The sequence below is a fragment of the Rissa tridactyla genome, chromosome 10 (genome assembly GCF_028500815.1).
Source record: "Rissa tridactyla isolate bRisTri1 chromosome 10, bRisTri1.patW.cur.20221130, whole genome shotgun sequence".
NCBI classification, from domain to species: Eukaryota; Metazoa; Chordata; class Aves; order Charadriiformes; family Laridae; genus Rissa; species Rissa tridactyla.
In genome coordinates this window covers 23,225,310-23,246,887 of record NC_071475.1, presented here as the reverse complement: position 1 = coordinate 23,246,887, position 21,578 = coordinate 23,225,310, and the positions used below count along the sequence as shown (strand labels likewise).

The 21,578-nt window shown below is 44.6% G+C and overlaps 1 protein-coding gene across 6 annotated transcripts in view; it reads right to left on the bottom strand.

Annotated features, from left to right (window-relative positions):
• FBLN2 (fibulin 2) overlaps positions 1 to 21,578 on the bottom strand; it is a 121,276-nt gene that overhangs the window by 89,078 nt on the left and 10,620 nt on the right. The window contains exon 1 of one of the 6 annotated variants that reach the window (XM_054216444.1): positions 11,654 to 11,759. The exons of 4 other annotated variants lie outside the window; for them this stretch is intronic. The gene's annotated coding sequence lies outside the window, so the exon portion shown is untranslated. Of the gene's footprint in view, positions 1 to 1,682; positions 1,971 to 11,653; positions 11,760 to 21,578 lie in introns of those variants that run through there. One more of the 6 variants, XM_054216441.1, reaches the window with a different exon arrangement.

Below are 21,578 nucleotides of genomic sequence, written 5' to 3'. Positions count from 1 at the left end.
TCAAAGACTTCACACAAACACCATCTTTCTGCGTGAAGGTTGCCCCAGAGACGGCAGAATAAGCGCAGAAGGTGTGCACGTGTGGAAGAGAGACTGCAGGATCAAGAGCATTCTTTCAAATGCTCACTGAATAAAAAGAGGCAGCCATTTATAAACAACAAGCAATAAACAGAATAAATTCAGCCCGCTGCAGAGGACACCACCTGCATGAGAACCCACTGCCTTCCAGCTTTGAAGACGTACCTGTGATTTAACCAGCTGCAGACCCCTGCAAACAGGTTTAGATAGAACAGTTCTTTTCCTGATCCTACCTCTCAGTTCCTCACTGAATTGCCTTTCGCAAGAATGGTAAAAATAGAAAAGCTATTTTGATATACATCTTCTCCTTGAGAACAGCGTGCAGGGCCAGATGCAAGCCTGATCTGAAACTGGAAGGCGGCAGACAGCTGTGCGATCCCTCCTGGGCCAGGTACTGGGAGCACACTCCCTGCGGGGGTCGTCACTTAGTTTGTCCATCAACCTACACCGAGGTTTCATGCATACAAAGACCGAAGTCTGTCCATGCACTGGAAAGCAAATGCAGCAGTAGTGCCCACCACCTGCGCACAAAGCAAGTTCACCAACCCACAGAGCTGCTACGAGCGGTTCTCCTGGTCTCCCAGTGCCACCCAGTCCAACCTGGCTCTCTGGGCTTAGGCCATGCATGACCAGGGACCAAACCCAGCCCTGGTCTGCGATGTTGAATCTCTACCACGTTGGTGAAAGCATGGCAAAAAGCACAGTAGTAGGCTGAAGTGCACGTGCACAGCCACGCTGAGCAACAAGGCTAACAGATTTCACCAGTCTGCGTATTTTAGCACTTCTCCACAGCCAGACCTCTCTGGTCCGCTACAGCTGCCAGCCGCTCTTACACGGCTGCGGTCATAGTTTAGACTAAGGGAGGAAGAAGGGAGGGGACGGAAGGAAATATCAATTTAAAAACAATCCCTTTTAAATGCGAGAGAAAATGGAAATCTGTGAGAGATCTTTTTTGTATGAAAAACACAAAACCCCCTAAGCCGGGTAACTCCTGACTCGGCTGTGCCAGCCAGTGGATTAGCTCTTCCTTTCACACCCTCTCAATCCGGAAACTTGTGATCTCACCAGCCGCTGGAAGGGATTGCAGCTGGCTGCTCCCAGCCCATCTCGCGAGCGGAGGTAACCAGACAGATGAATGAAAAGTGGAGAAGGGTTTCCTTTACTGCTCTTATGCAACATACAGTGCACAGAGCCAGTCATTGCTGCCTCCTAATTAATGACAGTGGAGATGAGCTGAAGCCGGCCTTCTCGTTCGGGGCACCTGGGTTGGGGAGAAAGAGAAGAGGGGCAGGATAAACCCCAGCATAAATCCAAATTCAATGAGCTGCTTTTTCTTATCGAAAGTAAAGCACGAGATGCTTAGTCACTTCAGTGTTGTCAACACTCCAGTTCTTGGCAAAATCAGCCTGTTTTCAGAAGTCATAGCTTTTGCAGACGGTTCTCCTCAGCTTTATTTTCAATAAGAAATCAGTCACCGTTAACCCCCTTTTCAGGGAAAAGCTTAAAAAATGGACATTTGGGAGTCTGGAGGATCACTACTTAATTCAACAGAGACCTCAAGAGTGGGACAGACAAGGAGCAAGAAGCACGGGATCAAAACTCACGCGGTTTCCCAAGGGCGGCTCCAGTAAGACGTCCCTTCCCAGCAGAAGCGCCCCTGGGCAGAGATGCTCCCGACGCTCTCCAGGACATTCCCCACACTCAAATCCAAACAGGAACCCGACACACTGCAGTAATGGAAAAGCATCACCCGAGGTATTTCAGCTGAAGTAGCCAAGCATTAGCAATAGTGACCAGGCAGCTCTGGGATGTATTCTTCCAGAATATGCAGCTTTTGAAGCCATTTTTGAAGTCCTGGAGAGTGAAGGCAGCCTTTTTCCAAGTGAATGACAGGGCAGTGCTGAGGAGGGGAGAATCATGTCTCGGATCTATTGTGTCAGTCCTCCCCCCCGCCCCAGACCGGCCCAAAACATCAGGGCAGGTACTTGGCTCACTGAAAATTGACATTCTGCGTCATTGGGAGTCACCACTGCAGCAGATACAAAGTGACTCAGTGGGAGGATGGCAGCTGCAGAGGAGCGAGAGAAACAACCCACATGGGGGAGAGGAGGTGAAGAGAAACGCCGTCCCGCCCAGCGCACGTGGCTGGTCCTCGTCCCAGCTCCGAGACGCTGGCGATGGTGAGCTCAGCAAAGGGGCTGTGCGTGGACAGGGGGACTAGAGCAGCTGAGACATGCCAAGTTCACTGCCACAGAGACTGACAAACCGACTAAGATCCCGTTTCCCTCAGGGCGATGCAAATACGGTGTCCACGCACAGGAGGCTCAGCTTGTACTTGCAGTGGGGCCAAGGTCATGCAGCTCACCTGCAGAAGGAGCCTAACTCTTTCTTTTTAGTGAAAATAAACGTGTTTGTTATTGATACACTTTCCCTTTTTCTTTTTTTTTTTTACATCACCAAGTTTCAGGTGACTATATACACACCTCAAAAAACACAATTAAATAATCCGGCTATTTCCACGACAGCCAAAAAAATCTGGGAAAAGATTAAAGCAAACTCAGCAACAGCCATTCAAAAACGTTTCCCAAAGGCACAGCCAACAAAAACTTGTCAAAGCTCATAAGTTATGAACTAATTTGCGCAGAGAGCTCTTTTGGCAGCAGGCAGGCAGACCGTGTCCCCCAGCCCCTCAAGCAGCCACGCACACGTGGAGACGGCCTCAGGAGATGTGGCAGCACAGCTCCAGGGACGGCCCTGCCCCAGGTGCCATCGCCAGCACCAGTTCAACGCTCTGGGCTCAGACGAACACTGTAAACACCAGAAGCTGCTCTGATGAGCGAAGGAAAGAATTTTTTTCTCATTTAATTGAAGAGCTGCACTCCTCCCTTCTCAGGAAGAAACAAATCCCAAGTTTCCACGATGCTCCTCATTATTTAGGTACTTTTTGTGGGAAACCGTAAGCAACTCAAACAGAACACACCCCTGTACAGTCTCAGAACCATGCTCCTCAAAAAGCATCCTTTCAAGGTCCTGGATTACATTTCTCTCTCTCCTCCTTTATTTCCCTAGTCTTCCTCCAGGATACTCTGCCCTTTTCCCAGGGTTTCATCGAGCTCGCGTATTTGCAGGGCTGCTGCTGACTCTCACCAAGGGAAAATCCAGCTGCCACCTCAAGGACAGCGGCATGCAAAATCTGAGCATCCCATTCCCACTCCCTCTGTGATCCCCTCTCCCCATTCCTTCTCTCCTCAATGAAATGACTACAATACTACTTACAACTTTCTGTAAGCAGCAGATTCAAGCTTTGGGTCGGTTTGTTTCCTTAATCCAGTCTTCTATTATGCATGAGTCCTGCCAGCACTTGGAACCTCACTGCCCTAAGCAGATCTTCTCCTGTTGTTGGGAAACATGTTGGTTGGAGCATCTGGGCATTAAATAGAAGCACATCTGGATACTATCTACCTATTGCAGGCAGCACTTATGGAACCGCTGGAAATGAAAATTTCCCCACCCCCACTCTAAAATACAAATTAGGCAAAATAAAGCCTACTATTAACAGACAGCTTAGCAAGTGGCCTTTCCTGCCCTGGGCACTGCCATGTGCCAATTTAGAAATAATTAACAACTGTTTTCATTGAGGGAAGACTGAAGGGAACAGCAACACATTTTTCCAGGGTGTACCTGTGAGGCAAGACGGCTCACCAGCCAGAGGAGCAGCGGTTCCTCCATCACCTGAACTTCAACCTCAGAACAGAAGAATCTGATTTGAGACTCTCCAGAGTGACTCAGAGGGGTTTGCTTCAGTCTGCCAATTAATTCCAAATGAGCCTCAAAACAAAATGTCACTACAGTAATTTTGTAGTAAATAAGTTTTCAGTAAATCTGTCCTGGCCTTGTCATTGTCATGATTAACAGTGAAATTCTATCTGCTGATGAGGTGAAAATAACACGTATTGTACAGTGAGCGTTTTATAGTCTCTTACTAATTTGGTTCACGGTTTCTCCATGACTTTTATACAGAGCTCTGTCAATGTAACCTTTTTGATCCACAACACACAGAGCTGCTGCCTACAATCAGGATTTCCCTAGGAGCAAGCTGTGAATCTTGACATGTTCCCCTCAAAAGGCACAATGATTTTTCACAACGTAGCGAAATCCCCAGAAGGACCGAAGATCAAACTCTTCTTTATGACTCAATAGGATGCAAATCCATCCCTCAAGAGAGTAAACGTGCTCTCAGTAACCAACTGTAGCAACAAACCAGCTCCTTTCATTAGCTGTACTCTGCTCCACAGCTGAGAAAACACATCTTCTGCTCTCCCAGCTGCAGAACGCACCTAGCTGAGACTCGCATGACAGTAGGTGAACTTCTGCACACCCACTGTCCTGCATGTGCTCTGGCTCTTAAATAAGTAACACTTAGAGACAGCACACAAGGCCATTGCTGTCACTGTTCCATAAAGAGAAGGCATTCTCTGCCCTGTCCCTCCGGATCAAGTCAGGGGGGAAAACTGGAGAAGGAAGACTCCATAGCTCATTACGTATGGTGGATAAAATGCTAGCTCAAATTTACCCGTCACAAGCACACCATAGCTCTACCTTATACTTCAAGGAAATACCTCTGCCTTGAGTCGCTGGCATTGCATTTTCTTCGTTACAGTAACTGTTCTCTGAATTTTTCATTTACAAAATTGTCAGCCCTCTGTGTAGCCCTGAGCATGTTATTACTGCTGGAATCATCCCAGATTTGCTACTTCTGCCCTTGACAGTGATCCTGAGTTTGCTGTGTTCTAATCTGAACAGTCTTCCTGTTAGAAGGAAGGGACAAGAATAAGCAGCACAAGAAGAAACAACTTCCCTGACCGCAACTTCTACCTATGAGGCTTATCTGGAGTAAGCCTGGCACGAACCAAAACCTTCGAGCTTCACTGCAGGACAGGGTGCGTAGGATCTCTGCTGCCAGAGGTCAGCCTGTGCCTGAACCTGCACACAAGAGCCATGGATACAGGATGAAACGGACATGTAAATAATACAAGGGTGGATGCATCTCCCAACAGAAACTGGTACCAGTATCACCAAATAGTCACCTCCTTTGCTCTGCCACCCCTTAGCCCCATTTCTTGATTTCCCAATCCTATGATTTCTACAAGCCATGGAGGAGGAGACAGGGTTTAGAAATCAACTCCACAAAGACAGGCTGAGTTAAGGATCCAGCCTCGTAATTTTTGCATTGAGAAGTGTTCAGCTAATTAATCTGGTTGAGTATCTGCCCAGATATTCTTTGGTAGGAAGAAGAGGAACTCGAATTTATTTCAGCACTCGCATACATGTCCTCTCTCCACCCACGCCGGGAGACAATGGACTGCAGACAGAGCATATCTGTAGTAAGTGGACTGGATGTACCGTGAGGCGTATTGCCAATTACAAATTAATGAAGTCCAGAAAAAGCAACAATGATCAATCCTCAGGAAACAGTTTCCTCTCATATGGTGACAAAAGAAATCCCGTATCAGGGTTATTACATATACCAATTAAATTCTTTAGCTAAAGCAAAAAATTATTATTTTAATGGAGGAGAAACTAGAACATTTGGTTAAAATGTTCTCACAGAAATGTTAATTACCACAGGCATTAAACAAACGGAAATCAAAGCCTACCATTTGTTGAGCACTTTCAGAAGTTTTAATGCAAAAAATGTGCTGGAAAGAAACCTTCAATTTTTCCTCATGAATGAAAGCAAATCCCTGTAAATGAAGCTACATCTATCATGCTGCTAATCAGTCAGCAGCCGCAGATGTAATCCATCAATCAAAACTGTTCCTGCACAAACTTCCCATAAAAGATAATGGAATTAATTTGGTTTGTTGGATACCAAAACGTGAAAAGATGCCTGCTCTGCTATTTCATCTCAGAGCCTATCATTCAGAGACAACAATAATGCCAGATGTAACTAATAGAAGTTACCCTTGCAACACCTCCCATCTTCCACCCCGTGTTTGTTCTTCACTGATCCTCAAAGACCGTGGAGAGTTGTGCAAGAGAAGTTGAGAGCTGCTGTTTCCAGTTTTGGAAAGTAACTATCCTGAGCCTCAGTGGCTGGGCACAAGGCTGGGGAAGGCTTTGCCTCTCGGAGGCCAGTAAGTCCTTGAGGTGACGGGACAAGTAGGTCGGAGTCCGGCACACCCCCCCTACCTGGGACCTTTCATTGTATCTCCTGTAGCACACAATTATATGAACCAAACTTGATGCTGCCCAGGAAGACGACTAGCTCCTACAGGCAGACAGATTCAGTACTCTCACACAGAGGATCTGGATCAATCGTGCTTCGAGGCCTGTTTTTCCTTCAAAAGATGCCAAGGGCAGTAAAGCTACCTCATTTACTGAAGATTAATATCTAGAGAAGTGTTTCAGAGGAGGCATCGTACTACATGTTGGAGAAAGTCTGGTTCATTTCTTCAGTGATGAGACCTGTTCTCTTCTGGGCAGCAAATTCATTTATAATCAACTTGAAATAGATTTAAAGCTATTTAAAGACCATCATAAAATGAAAGCACTGACTGGTACTTTGAAACTTATAAAAACAAAATATCTAGTATTAATTCTTGCTGACAGGTTTCAACATAAACAGATACAGAAACATAAATACACATATTTCTTGTACTCCCCTGGCACGTTTTTGCTTTCTAAGGAAGGTGAAAGTAACACACAACCCTTTTGTCTGCTGCACATGCGGAACCCTGGATCCTGGACTCCTTCCATTGATTTCAGTAGCTTTGGACCAGATCCAACTTGTCCGAGGTGTAACCTTAATTTGGAGAATAATTTCCTGGAGATAGGAGACATGGGTTTTTTTCCTGTGTATTGTACAGAATCTCAAACTGACATACTGGGCGATCACAAACAGAGCACTTGCTATGTGTCTAAAGACATATGCCCTCAGATGCACGCATGTAGTGCTTGTGTTCATAACGATTTGTGGTTCTGTACCATGCTTACCCTACAAACTAGGACGATATTAGAAGAGCAAGTCTTGTTTACTTTGCAAGTTATACATTACGTTTTCTGTTACCACAGGAAGCTAGTCTGGTCTGCTGTGTAAATACGCAACCCATACTCCTGAAAATGTTAAGCTACTGATCATCAACAAATACAAGTAAACCCATGATAACTTGCAACTAAAGGCAGAACATTCAAAATTAGAAATCTCGGCAATCCAGAAACACTGATTCTACAAAATTTGGTTTTGTTCTAATGGGGAAACATGCTATGTTTTTTTAAGATGTCTAACATAATGGAAATTTTACTTTAACCGCTGCCCAGAAAAGACCAGGTCTCATCACTGAAGAAACCAACCAGACTTCAACATTTACAGGAAAAAGGCAGCCCCTTTCAAGTATACTGAAAAATAAGCTAGCCCCATATCCTTGAGTAAAATTTTGGGGAATTGAAAACAGTAATGTAAACTTTGCTTTTCATGTCAGGCAACACCCAGGTATTCCTCCAATGCCGGAGAGAGGATCCAGAGCAATCAACTGATAAGCGCACTATTTTTGCATTGAACTATGTACATGCAGGTACTCCCAGTAACATAAAATGCTGATTGAATATATTTTATATGTTACCTTATAGAAGTGCATATAATTTAAACAACAAGAATACTTCTTTTCCTTTCACAACATTTTGGTTTTGTTGAACACACTGACAAAGCAGTAAATTAAGTCTGATTTTCATTACAATGACCAATACTCCAAGAAGGCGGTATTGACTAGTGAGCACAGTTTGTTTGGTCTTGGTACATTAAAATATGCACATATGTGTTTTGGTCAATTTTCTCCTGGAAGGAAAGGAAACTATTTTATTTTCCAGCTGAAGAAATCCTACAACTGTAAAGATGATTTATGCGATGGGAAAGAAATCATTAATATAACGGAAGAAGAATGAGCTGATACTCCCTCCATGCTCGTTATACACAGTCCAGCGCATGACTGGCAAGAAAAATTAAGATGACAAAGTCACTAATATGCAAAAGATAAAGTATTAAAAAACAAACAAAACCAAACCAACAAACAAACCACCAAGGAAAGTAAACCCAAATGATCAGGACCAAAACACACCCTTCACAGTGAAAGGAGAGGTACTCCTGCTTTCCAGTCTGCTCTCAAATTCCTCCATTAGCGCTTCCATGAATGCAGCCTCCGAGGCCGGGCTAACGCGCAGCCATCCGGCAGAAAGAGGCACCTGCAGAGAGCCTTCCTGTGGCATAACCCTGCCTCACCCCAGAATGATTTTACACACTTTGGCAGCCTGGTCAGACGCTCACACCCAGCTGACTGGTTTTGGAGGCTGGGAGAGGGAAGACTTTCACCAGATTTCCAATAACATAAAGGTACTACAACTTTGCAGAATCACTTCTAAAAGCAAGTTGCTGATACAGTGATCTTGGGTATTCAAAGGACAAAGAACAAGAACAGAACAAAGGGAACCATGAATATAAATTCTCTGAAGATCACAGGTTCAGTTTAACTTCAGTTTTCTACAAGTTAACGTCATTGATGAAGCTTCCTCTACAGTCAATGGAGAGGTGGGTAAAATTTCATAGGGCAACTAATATCACTCATAATCTGGTTTAGGATGGATGGATTGGCCCATAGACATGAGCTTGTCTCTATGCACCATATGGAGACCTTACATGATTAATTACCTTATTTTCAGGAAGATAAAGCTGAAGAGCCTGTGATTTTTCAATTTGCAAAGGAAAACTCTATGGCGAACATGAATAAAATTTAGAGAATTGTAAGACAGACAGATAAACTGAAGGGGACATTCATTCACAAAATGTGGACCACAGAAGTCCAAAGGCCAATGAGCAGAAAGCAATCATTCCCCAGGAGGACAATTGGAAGAATCACAGCAGAGCTCTGAGAAATGATGGCTTCCATCATCCTAGCAGTTCCTGGTCATTTAGATGAATGAAGAAGGAAAGTGGTGCAAGTTCTCACAATTCTGCCACTCCTGTTTGACTTGTAAGACTAACTTTTATGGAGGGTGCAAGATGTGCATCACGATGGAGATGTTCCACTCCGTTCTGTAGGGTTGGCTACATTATACATTAATGTGATAAGGACCGTCAAGATCTGGGTCTTCAGTGCTTCCACGCTATTCTTATAGACCCAAAACTCTATAAATCAAATAAAACAGAACTTTGTTGCATGGAGACAAGACGAAGACACAGCCAATGATTATAATGTAACATACTCTTACTATACACAGGCTACTGTCAGTATAGATTGACCATGTTATATACTGCCACTGCCTTCCATGTCCTGATATATAAGATTTCCCATTTGGGCTGTTTAACCAAAATAAATACTCACCCTTAAAATAACGTTAAGTGATAACTTTCCTCGTTACCTTCCAATGCGTACTACCACCTCAGCCTAGAGGCACTGGCTTTCCTTCAGCAGAGGATTTCAAGTTGTTTGACTCTACCCTGTTTATTTTGCACAAATGCTATTCCTTTCTTACAGATGGATATGATCTGCTGAAGACTTGGAACATTTTACCCCATAGCAAAACTCATTCAAAAGTACCATCTGTTCTTCCTGCAGGGGCACAGTAATGCCAGAAACTGTTTAACATTCCATAAATTAAGCCCATATAATGGATAGCTCATTGTTAAAGTGAATCAAGGAATCGTTTGGAACCCGATGACAGATATTTTGCTGGGATTTTGCCTTAAAAATAGTATCCAATATATTATTTTTGGTTTGCTTCTTTAAAAACTTCACATACAACATTAAACAGCAAAGGCGCGTCACAATTAGACCATCTTAATGCCTGGCTTTATCCCCACTTCCATCAGTGTCAGCAGGGTCCCTTCTACTAACTTCAGCAGGGCTTGGACTGGGCCAATGGTTTAGAACAGACTCACTGGAAGACCAAATTCTGTTCTTATTTACCCTGGTATGCGTCTGTTGTATCTGTACTATAGACTTCCTAAGAGAATAGAATTCAATCTTCAAGTTTAAGAGCCATTAAAATATGTCCTATTTTATAGATGTTACACTAATATATTACACACACACACAACATACATACACACACACACACACCCCTGCTTCACTTACTGGTAAGAAACCCTAGCGAGAAATGAACGGCCATTTGCTGTTCCCTTCTACGTCCAAACGCTAAGACATGCAGAAGTTTAATCAATAAAAACGCTGGACATAAAATCCTGCTATGAGTATGTATCATTTGAGTCAACATTAAAGCAGCCTTCAGTTGCCATTCATACAGAGAAACCGCAGATTAAAAAAGAAAAAAAAAAAAAGAAAAAAGCCTACAACAAAAAAGTAAAACACGCACAAAAGAAATCAATATTCCTTAATTGGAAAAAAATGGCACTCTAAAATCCTCCACCCAATCCTGGGACTCGAGTGGCACTCTGCCCGGTTCTCTGGGCTTCCTGGGGACAAGCAGTCCTCCCTAACATGCAACTCTTGTCACACGCGCCGGGAGCTGCGTGTGAGCTGTGCTCCAGCGGCTCAATGCAAAACTTACACTTCTTCACTCAGAAAACTACTATATACCGGAGCGTTTCAAAACCTGTTAGTGAAACAGAGAAGCAGATGACAGTTACACACTCTAAGCGATAAGAATTACCATCTAAAAATTGAGCTATTTAAGCCCACAAAGTCGTTATTTAAGATTACGTATGTAAGCGTATACAATTATTATCATCTCTGCATGAAGCTCTCATATTGCTATAATAAAATTCGCAGAAGGAAAACACTTTTAGCCCAAGCATTACTATTCCCAGAGACAATGCAGATATTTTTCCATCACACCAGATCCTGGATGGTGGGGGAAGGGCAGGAGTGGCGGGGAGGGGGAAATGCAACTTGAGAAGTGGTAAGTGTGTCAAAATCTAAATTACTTGGAGATATTCTGCAGCACAATCATCCTTTATGCTTGTGCAGCTCGGCTCATATGGCTCACATTCAGCCTGTCACACTGAATCATTGCTACTTCTTGACTTACATTAACAAAAACAAACCTAACTTTTCGCTTCAGTATGTGAGGTAAAACGCTCTCCGAATTCTCAGTCAAAAGGCCAGAAGCGGCATTCAAAATAATTGTTTTTTTAAGAAGCTCACTTCTGAGGAGCAGATGAAAAAAAAAAAAAAAAGTCCGCGAAGAACTGACTAACAGCACAAACACATGTGTTGCTTTTGGAGTACTTTGCAAAAAAATCCGTACTGCAAAAAGCTTTGTCCACGAGCAGAGTAGACACAGCTTCAGCAGTCTTAACTAACAAAGCAAATCCGCCCCTATCCGCAAAAGCCTTTAAACCGCAGCAAACAAGATATTTAACAGGAGTTTTAGAGTCTGATCAACAGTTAGAAAGTAAATCTAGAAAAGAAAGTACAAAATCAAAGAGAAACACAGCCAGATAGAATCTTTGCAACCAGCAGAACACAAGGCACAAAGCAAAGCCAGCACTCAAACAAAGTTATTTTACACTTCTCCCAGTAAATTTGCAACAAGCATCCTGTTAGGAAGGATTTCTGCTGACCTGTGGATGTGCAGCAATGTAGATGCAGTGAGTTTTCCTATCACCTTTTGTTCCCAGCCATGTCAGCTGTGCTCTGCTCCAAGTACTGCTCACACTCCCAAATCCCCACTTCCAGCTCTATCTTAGGAACTGCCCAGATTTTGTAGTGTAATCTGAGCAGGGAAGTACCATGTGCCTATGATATGGTTAATTCACTTTTTACCCCCTGCGATGCCTAAGGAAGCTGCTTCGCGTTTCAAAGCTGTGCCTGCCACCCCCTGACCCAGGTACAGGCAGCGCAGCACTGGGGCTGCCTCCTCCACCCAAATGGGGCGGTTAATCAGCTCGTTCCACCTACCAAACCCTGGGATGGGGGATTCACTGGGCTGCCGAGACTCTTGCTCCCTTTCCCTGGAGTGCCCAGCGCAGAGGGGACCACAGCCCCCAGACCAAAGGGAGCCAGCTCCCCTTGCTCAGAGCAACCACCACGGTGCTGGGGCCATTGCCATCCCCACAGCCAATACCAAGGCTCTCCACGGAGATGGCTCTGGGAAAGCCCAGTGAGGCCCCCCGAGACCCAACAAAGCCCCCTGAGACCCAACGAAGCCCGGGCATCTGGTCTGGATCTTTGGTAACGAAGACATTACATGGGGTGTGCTGCAAGACTCTCACCCATTCCTTTCCAATGTTGCCATCAGCTAAGCAAGAAACAATCTCAGTTTCTTCTGTTAACAGAAGAAAGCTTTCTACTACAAAGGGTAAAAAAAAAGCACCTCCAAACTTTCTTCTATTAATTCTTCTGTTAATATTATTCTATTGTTATTGAACTATTTCTACTTTGTATTTGCTTAATGATGAGAATACTACACTTCAGAGAGGAAGGAAGTGCCTCTTCTTCACAAATTCTGCACAGGGAAGAGTTAAACCAGTTGCGAAGCTGCCAAACACACATACACCGGTGAAGGCACAGAGAAGGAGGGGTAGAGTAGTCCTCAAGTCCTGTCACTCCTACTCCTCCAGCCCCAACCACACCATCAGGTCCTAAGTGTCGCACACCAAGACCCAGGTGATGAACAACTAGCCCTGGGCTGGCGTAGGCTTTTCCTGAGCGTTTAGGTCTTGAAAAGGGTAAAGTGCACACCATCAACGGTTGTGCTGTTCTCCAACTTTCTTGAAAACAAATCCGATGTAATCCCAATGTCAACATTGTCACTGTCTCAAACACTGCTAAATCCAATTGCACAGAGGGGCTGAAGGAGCCCCACTTGGCAAAGAAAGGGGAGGTTTCTGTTCCTCTCTCTGCCAGCCCTGGGCAGATGGCAGGAGCAGCTTTTAAATAGCTGAGACAGAGCCCCTAAAAGAGATTAAAGGGGAGCAACAGTCAGGGATCTTGGAAAAGGAAGGATCTTAGACACAAAGATGGCAGAAAATAGAAAAGCTTTGGGGGAACTTTAACTCCTGGCCAGAAGGCGGCAAAGCAATTTCATGTAAGGAGACCGCTTTTTAAATTGTTGGTCTTGCGAGTAACACCTGCAAATATCTTGTGTGGGATTTCTAATGATTGTATTATGCATCTGTGGAGTTTTTCTTTCTTCAAACACTAGACCTTTGGATAAACCAGTTTATTCTAAAGCAAAGGTGCTACCTGTATCTCCCCTGTTGCGTAATTAGCTAAAACCCATTATGTTTGAAATCAGCACACGCGTAAGGTAAAATTAGAAATAACTAGAAAGATACAGGACTATTTCAGAGAAAAAGACACATTCCTCAATGATTAATTCAAGATCTCAGCTTGGAAATTTGATCTTGATCAGTTATAATCATGATTGCTTGCAAAAAAAGCAACAAAAAGGAAGTGAAGTGATCTCAAAGGTTAGGAATTACGGCCAAGAGACGTCTGGCAGTCTGCCTTTAGGTCCACAACTTGTACCTCTGCCAGGCACAGGCATCATCTCCACTGCACCCTGGGCAGTGGTCCGTGGTCCTCACCCCATTGACATGGGACTCTACGCTCCCCGACCCCTGATTCCTGCCGGTGACCCTCTGATTTCCATGCACCCCAAATCCCCCAGGTCAGGGCCAGGAGGCGAGGGCTGCGCAGCCAGGGCAGGTCACAGCTCCCTGCAGGAAGCCAGCTCTTCACGGCTTCATTTCATTAGCCTGTAGAACAGGCTGTAATTTGCTGAAATGATGATTAATCAAATCTTATTTTTCTCTAAGGCAGTTAATGAACAGCCAATTAACTGTCTCAGTAATTCTGAAATAACAAAGCAATACAAAAGTGACAACTAGCAGCTACTTAACAGCGCAAGCTAGCACCACAGTAAAAGCCAGTCCGGCCGAAAGGGCAGAAGATACGTGACTAGAAGGTCCTTTCACCCACATCATCCCAAAGCCAACATTTTTTTTATGCTTCAGACAGTCCCTTAGAGCTCAGAGGCCCTGTACCGAGCACTGCACAGGCGCTGAGTGTGCCAAGTGTGGGTGCATCCCCACCCCCGCCCCTTGCTCCCGGGGCTTTGCTTTTTTATCCTGCACCCCGGGCTGCAGACACCCCCATTCCCAGCTGCAGCTCTGCAAAGGCAACTGACCACTGCCTCCGGCCCGTCCCCTGTGCCCATTGCTGCTCCTCAGGCCTGCAAACGGTGAGGAGGGGCAGGGAGCACAGGCAGGGGACAGGCAGCTCTGGAAAAGAGGGCAGCACGCCGCTGCGGCAGCCCAACATCCTGCTGGAAGGGCCTGGGCATCCGCAGCCTCCACGTTCAAAAGGGCAGCGACTCTCTATCTTGCGGTTCAATTCATATCTTTTCCAGACTCCAAACAAATCCAGGAAAGCTTAATTTTGATCATATAAATCAGGATAAGATGAAGATATATAAACACAACTTAGTACAGTACCCAAAAAGCAAGGAATGACAGTTTTACAAGAATCCATAATCTTGGTTTTTTTGAAGTATTTCTTCAGTGGGAATTGTGCTGGAGCAAAGAATTCAAAACTTACAAGCTTCCAAGAGGGGGTCATGTGAAATTACTCTATTTCGAGATTTTTCCAAATCACTAACATTTCGATTCTAAATGCACTTGTAAGAATCTGCCAACAAACTATTTGTCACCATCAAAAGAGGCAATTTTTTGCAGTTTGTAACTGTCAGGCTTAAAAAAAAAGATTTTGTAGAGAACTTATGCCGTGTCTGCAGAAACTTCTGCAATCAACAGTGACATTGCAGATTTTTTCAAATAAAAACCGAATCCCTCAGAAAAGAACAAAGAACATCCTTTGTTTCAGACAAAGAATTTCAGGAGAAACCACAAAATGTTCAAGCAAAACATTAAACATTTGATTTTCCACCCATTTTGCCAGGAGTCTAAATTTTCCCATCGTTCTAATATCAGTGTCAGTAAGGAGGGGAGGTAGGTCAGATGGCCTACACCCTGCAACTTAAAATCTGTGCTAATTAAATGAGGACAAAAACAGGATGCGATTTGCAGAACGCATTTTTTTCTTCGTTAACATAGCTTTTCTTTTAATGAGGAAACAAGACCTACTTAATTTATCCATCAGGAAAAAAAAAAAAAAACACCATTGAAAAAAGCCGAGAAGTTGTTACTAGCATTATTACACAAATCCTGGGCTCCGCTCCTGCCGCCGTGCTTGCTGCGAAGACCTACCTCTGCTTCCCATCCCCGTGACTAACATGAACGTCACGCGCTTTGCGCTCCCAGGGCTAGGGCCCGAACATAAGGGTGCTGCTGATGGCAGAGGTTACTTAGTCTCTTTAAATGAGTTTTAGAAAAGCAGACTTAAAAAGAAATGGAAAACATTTCATTTTAAACCCAGTGGAGACTACTTCATCTTCAAACACACGCATGCTTGCCTGACACACTTCACTGCCTATTTTAGTGCTTTTTTTTCCAGCGCAAAGATGTATCACAATCGTGGCAGCACCTGGAACCTTGGTTGCGTGTTTAAGAGTACCACAGTGCCCACCACTGTGCTACTTCCAGCCTCAGACACAGGCAACCACAAACTACAGAAATGCAACCAAGAATTAGAATTCAATACGTGCTAATTTATTTTTTTCACTCTTTACAGAAGGAGAGATTTTAGTAAATGTAGGTATATACCAGTGAGTTTCCTTTTTTATCACTAGCATCATAGTTCATTTTATTTTAATGTAGGAATAAGTGTGATACACTCTAGTTAACCTGTTTTCCCAGGCTGAAGAGACATTATTACATGTTCATGTTCTTTTACACATCCTCAATATTCAGACACTTGCAACACCCCAGGGTATTGTGTAGTATGTCAACCCTTTGAGAAGAATGCAAAAGTCTTAATAAAAATGAAGAGAGACTGCTTATCACACACTCTTGCTATTAATCTCTGCATTTCAGAAAAAAACCCAGATTATTGCAAACATTTTCCACAGGACATATCGTTATGGATATGCAAGAAGCCAAGCCAGGAACCAAACAGCAGGTCAGAAGGCAGGCTTGCATTTTTGCTTTTGCTCTAAAGGCAAACTGTTAGGTTTCAGAGCACACCGCAGTTCCTCTCACTGAGCAGATCCATTTATGCTATTTACCAATTCGGAACTGAGGGGTAGTCCCCCAAATCAATCTGCTCTCTAGAGTATCACATTATATCCTTTCCAAGCGGCCGTCCAAGTTCCATACGTTAATCATACGCAGTCTTTCAAGATCATCAGACGGTATGTTACACTGATTATATGACACAGCTCCCTGCACGAGGCAGATTAGCTTAGAATAGGAAAACATGACATGCTACCAAATGTAAGCGTTCCCGTTATGAAAATTGAGGAAGTAAAAAATAAGCCTCAACAGAACCTGGTAGAGCCACTGGGCTGCCCCAGCAGCTCAGTAGGAAAGATGTTCTCCTTCAATAATGACTTCATTAGGCTGTTAGCGAGGCCATGGTGACTACACCCCCCCTCAGCCGCAGCTGTGCTGGTGAGCAGACCTCCAGCTGCCTGTCCTGCACCCACCAACAGCCCAGCCCCCTTCAGATGCGGCTGCTCCAGCAGCCTCTAACAGTCCTCCCTAATTCACTTCAGGAAGGAAGGAGACAAACCCCAAAGCCAGCAGGATTATCTTCAATAGTCTAATTAGTGGCTTGAGATAATCCACTTGATTTTGCCTAAAGCAATTTAGGAAGTGCTAATGTGAACGTTGGAGCCAGCAGATAGGTGGACTGCTACCTCCTGCCAAGAGGCAGTGACAGCAATGGGAGGCAGTGACAGCAATGGGAGGCAGTGACAGCAATGGGAGGCAGTGACAGCAATGGGAGGCAGTGACAAGGTACAACCAGTACCAGGGGAGAAAGTCTGGTAGTGGTCAGAGCGGTGGGATATCTCCACAGACGCCCACCCTTAAGCCCAGCCTCAAGTGGTTTCAGAAGGTGCAGGTCGGGTCCCATAACTCTGTCTGGTAGAGTTGCTAGCATCTTCTCTGCCAGCTCCATTAAAAGCCAGTAATGCATTCTGCAAAGCAAAACTATATTAAAAATAAAACAAAATTGGGCTTCGGTATCAAACCTAAAATCTGGCAGCCTGTTCCCAGGCAAAATCCATCATGAGTGATACATTTGTGGAGGACAGCTGGAACAAATCCATGACATTTAATGACATGGTAAAAGCAAACAACTTTAAATCATTTGAAATACTACTGTGAATAGATGAAACTTTAAAGCATTCACATGTTACAGTAATTAATCATGTCTAAACACTTGTTTTCAATTCTTAAAAAAAAATAAAAATCATCATTTGCAGAAGTGATTTTTTTTTTCCCCCATTCCAGCCGTATGTTTAAAGTAGCGTTCTCCTGTGAAACGGTTTCAGGCTACACAACACTTCAGATTTTAAAGGTATTCTGTCTCTCTCCTATCTAAAGATTCATGACACCAGCAAAACAGTACTTCTCCGCCTTCCATCTTTCTCTCAGTAACCTGTCCTCCAAAGCCCAGTGCACAGTACAGAAAAGCAGAAGTTGCTTCTATAAAACACTTCAAATGGGATTGTCACAGAAACACAGACAGCAAATTGCCTTTTAATTTAAATGGGAATTCAAATCTCATAGGCACCCGCTCAGTCTCTGTCCATGCATGCATACCCAGTGTCAGCCTAAAGGCTTCACAAAGCCTCAGGTAAAAGACCAAGCCTGTCCTTCCATGGGTAAAATAGCTGTTCCGCCTGAACCACACAGACACCCTTAAGGAGTTCAGCTGGTCCCACTCCTGATGGCTGCCGCAGAGCGCCAGTGACCTGTGAAATTTCCCAGAAAGAACTTTTAATGGGACCTGAGCTAAGAACTGGGGGATAGGTGCCAAGCTGAAATTATTTAGGACAGCACGAACATGAGTGTAAGGGGCACATCTTAAGCTGATTCTGTCTGACAAACGTGGTTAAGTTGATACTGGACAAACGGCTCAGCTCTCATTTAAGTGAAGCCTGGGGGACACACAGATGGTCTCTCCTGGACGTGGCTACAGCAGGAGTTGGCTGAAGACCAGCAGCTGGCTGGTAGTCCCCCACCGCACGTCTGGCAGGAGGGACAGAGAGAACATTCACTGCGCTAGAGCAGACTCAGCTAATTTAGTCAAAAACAAAGGTGGTTTGAGCTAACCTGGCTGACTTGGCAGTGAGGTGGATTAAGAACACCCAGAAGACCCCTTCTGCCAGCCCCCTTCTGGGGATATAACCTTTGCTGGTTATATTTTCTACTTCCAAAAAGTCATGTATCCATGCCTCAGGAATTGCTTTCTCTCTTTCCCTCCATCACAAGTCTAGACAAAACCACATTAAGATCCTTCTTTGACTATACATGTACAGGTGTAAGGGGTTAGCAGTTACTAAAAAGTTTCGTGGATACAGGAAAAAATGAGCTCTTTGTCTCCAAGGTGTGTTCACTGAATAGAGTTCAAGAGTTAAAACCAGAACTGAACTTAAACAGCTTCATGCTAAGGATCAAAAAAAAAAAAAAAAAAGAAATTCCTACCAAAATAGGCAGAAAAGAGTTTAAGGTGAGAGGGGATACTTTTTAAACCTTCACTTCACAAAAAGGAGTGTGTGACATACTTTTTCATGACTTTTTCTCTCCAGGGTCCCCCAAGCCCAGAGCACCTCCAGACTGCAGAAGCAGCACGGCCATCCATCGTGCCGGGGGCTGGACACGCAGCTGTACCACGGTGGGACCGCCGGCGCAGAAGCACTTCCCACGCTCCCATCTCCACCCACGTCTCTACAATACCGGATTCCTGGCACCGGTTTGGACAGCTCGGCAGTCAGTGCCTGCCTTCATTCATAAAAATGAGACCACACTGATGAAAGCCACAGGCTCTAGTGCACCCAGCAATAAATGTCAGTGACATCTCCCAGTCAAACATTTACTTCCACAGCCGCCCCTACATGGGAAGCCTGGAGGTCACATCTGGACAATGAAGTCAGGGCGAGTTGCATGCGCGGACCAGTGACAGTGCTTAAACTTCTCCCTGACTTTGGATTCAATCCACAGAGTTCATTAGCAAACAAGACAGACAGGAATGTATGTCTTAAAGCAGACCAGGAGATGTAATTAACACAGCTTAATTTTCATGAATAATGTATTAGGCTTGTAATCTACAAGAATGAAAAGGTAACTCAAAGGGTCTGGTCTTGCTCTAATCATGTTCAGCAGGAGGAGGAGTGGATCCACGCCACAAGTGAGCTGCAATTTCTTCATATCTAAGAGGGATATATGCTCATTTCAACAGTTTGATTTCTTACAAAAAGACCACAATAACGTAGGCAGGAGAAAACAAACCACTTTTTGGAAAGCCCCTTTCAGAAATCTCTTTTAGCTCCTAATGTATATGAACATGGAATCGGAAAAGGACCTTTTGGGATATTAAATCCAGGCCCCTATTATTAAAGGCAATATGTCACTTCCAGCAAAAAGAAAGGTTAATGTTATGCCAATGAGCTGGAAGGAAATCCAAATTTCTAATGCAAGAGAATGAGGGGAAAAGCTAAACAAAAGTGAATGCATGAGACCATATCACTATATCAGAGCCTTATCCTAAACACATGGGCTGTTGGTACATCAAAGAGGAGATAAGAGGCAGAATAATTAAGAGTCAAACTTCCTTCTGCCAATAGGGACCTGCAGACAACTGAGAAAAGAAACACCTCAGTACAGTTCAGCCCTGGGACGGGGGAGGAAGGTGAGCTCCCGGCAGGCACAGCCCTCTCCCTGGGTAGTGTGAGGCCACCTGAGATCACAGTTGCCCCAAATTCAAAGGCTCGTGGAAGGGGCAAGTGGCCCCCGGCATTAGCAGCAGTCTGGTTTCTTCAGGGTATGATGGTGAAAAGCCAGAAGGCAGCTGTAGGAAAGCATGTGCCCACTCTAAGTCTTTCAGCAACCACAAAAATCTCTGGATAATTTAAGGGACACTTCTGGTTTTGCCAGAAACCATTAAATCCCACCTCTTACCCACAAACTAGGGGAAGAAACTCCCAGGCATGGAAAAATTCCCAAAGAACGGTTTGAAAGAGACCAACATTGTAAACATTTGTCATCTCCCAGAATAAAGGAAAGAAGGCAGCTGTGAAAGACGTGGTTGGCAGTAGGCTTCCTTTGGTTTACACGGGATGCAAAATCTAAGGGCACAAGGACGACAAGGAAGGACAACCAAGGTATCTTACATACCCAGCGGTCTCCATGCAGGCTTTGAGAATTGGGAGCAGATACCAGAGACTATAGCAATGAGAGCCACAGAAGTTCTTAGAGGTTCCAACCCACACAAAAAAGGCACAAAAAGCATAATTTTGAACACAAAGTGAAAGCAGGTCACAGCCTGGAGATGGGAGGTAACCTACTGTCTGCTCCTGCGAATTCAGAGGAACGGACATCCACACGGCTGGAGCGGTTCTGGCAGCGTGGAAACGCCCCAGCACTGTCCCTCCTGTTGTCGAGGAACTGTCCAGCAAAACAAAATATTTCCAAGAAGTGTAATAACAGGGCTATAATGGAATATAATGTAATAATGTATATACGTGTAATAACCAACCACAGAGATGGCAGTTGAGAATACGCCATCTCCTCGCTGGGCTGCTGCTCTATTGCAATCTACCACCAGAGCCAAAAGCCAGCCTGGGATGTCTGGTGAGCTTCATCTTGCGCATATGCAGGAGTGAAGCTACGTCGATGAGCACTTCGGTGCAGACTCCCGTGTGCTCACGGGCCTCTACCACTGAGCGAACGGATCCTCAGCTATGCTCACCCAACCAGCCCTCAGGTACGTGGGTTATTGCTCTCCATGCCTGAGCGGGACAGAAAGCACTGATGGCACTGGAATGTCACCTTTAATGCCACCAGGCACCGTGGGGCTCGCTGCCCATCATTGCCCCTGAAAGGCTACCTACCATATAGTGCACCAAATCGAAGAAAGATGGCTTCTTCCAGCTTCAAGTAGACCAGATCTAAATTTAGAAGTATATATAATGCCACATTATGCCCTAATGCAACTGAAAAGGTGCTAAAGTGGATGGACAGATGGATGGGAGGAGAAGAGTGAGAGATCTCTCCAATCACAGAAACGGATTTGAAATGAAAACGTTTTTCCTGGTATTTAAATACACTGCGAGGCTAGAGTTTACCTATTATTTCTCCCAGTATAGCTTTCAAGGCAGCTTACTGCAGCATGCCCAGAGCAGCAGTCCCACAGAAGTGGAATCCCTGAGGAGCTACCAGGGCTGAAGGCCTCAGCTGCTTTGCCATCGGTTTCTTGTCTTTACTGGAGAAGGTAAAGCTCCAGCCACCACACTGAATGCCATAAATCCTGCTCAGAGCCTTGCCCATGAAAGAGAATACAATTAAAATAACAGGGCTGTTGAAGGATAAGGCAGCACTACAAAAGGTTTGTCAACACAGTAATGCCAATTAAGGGTGT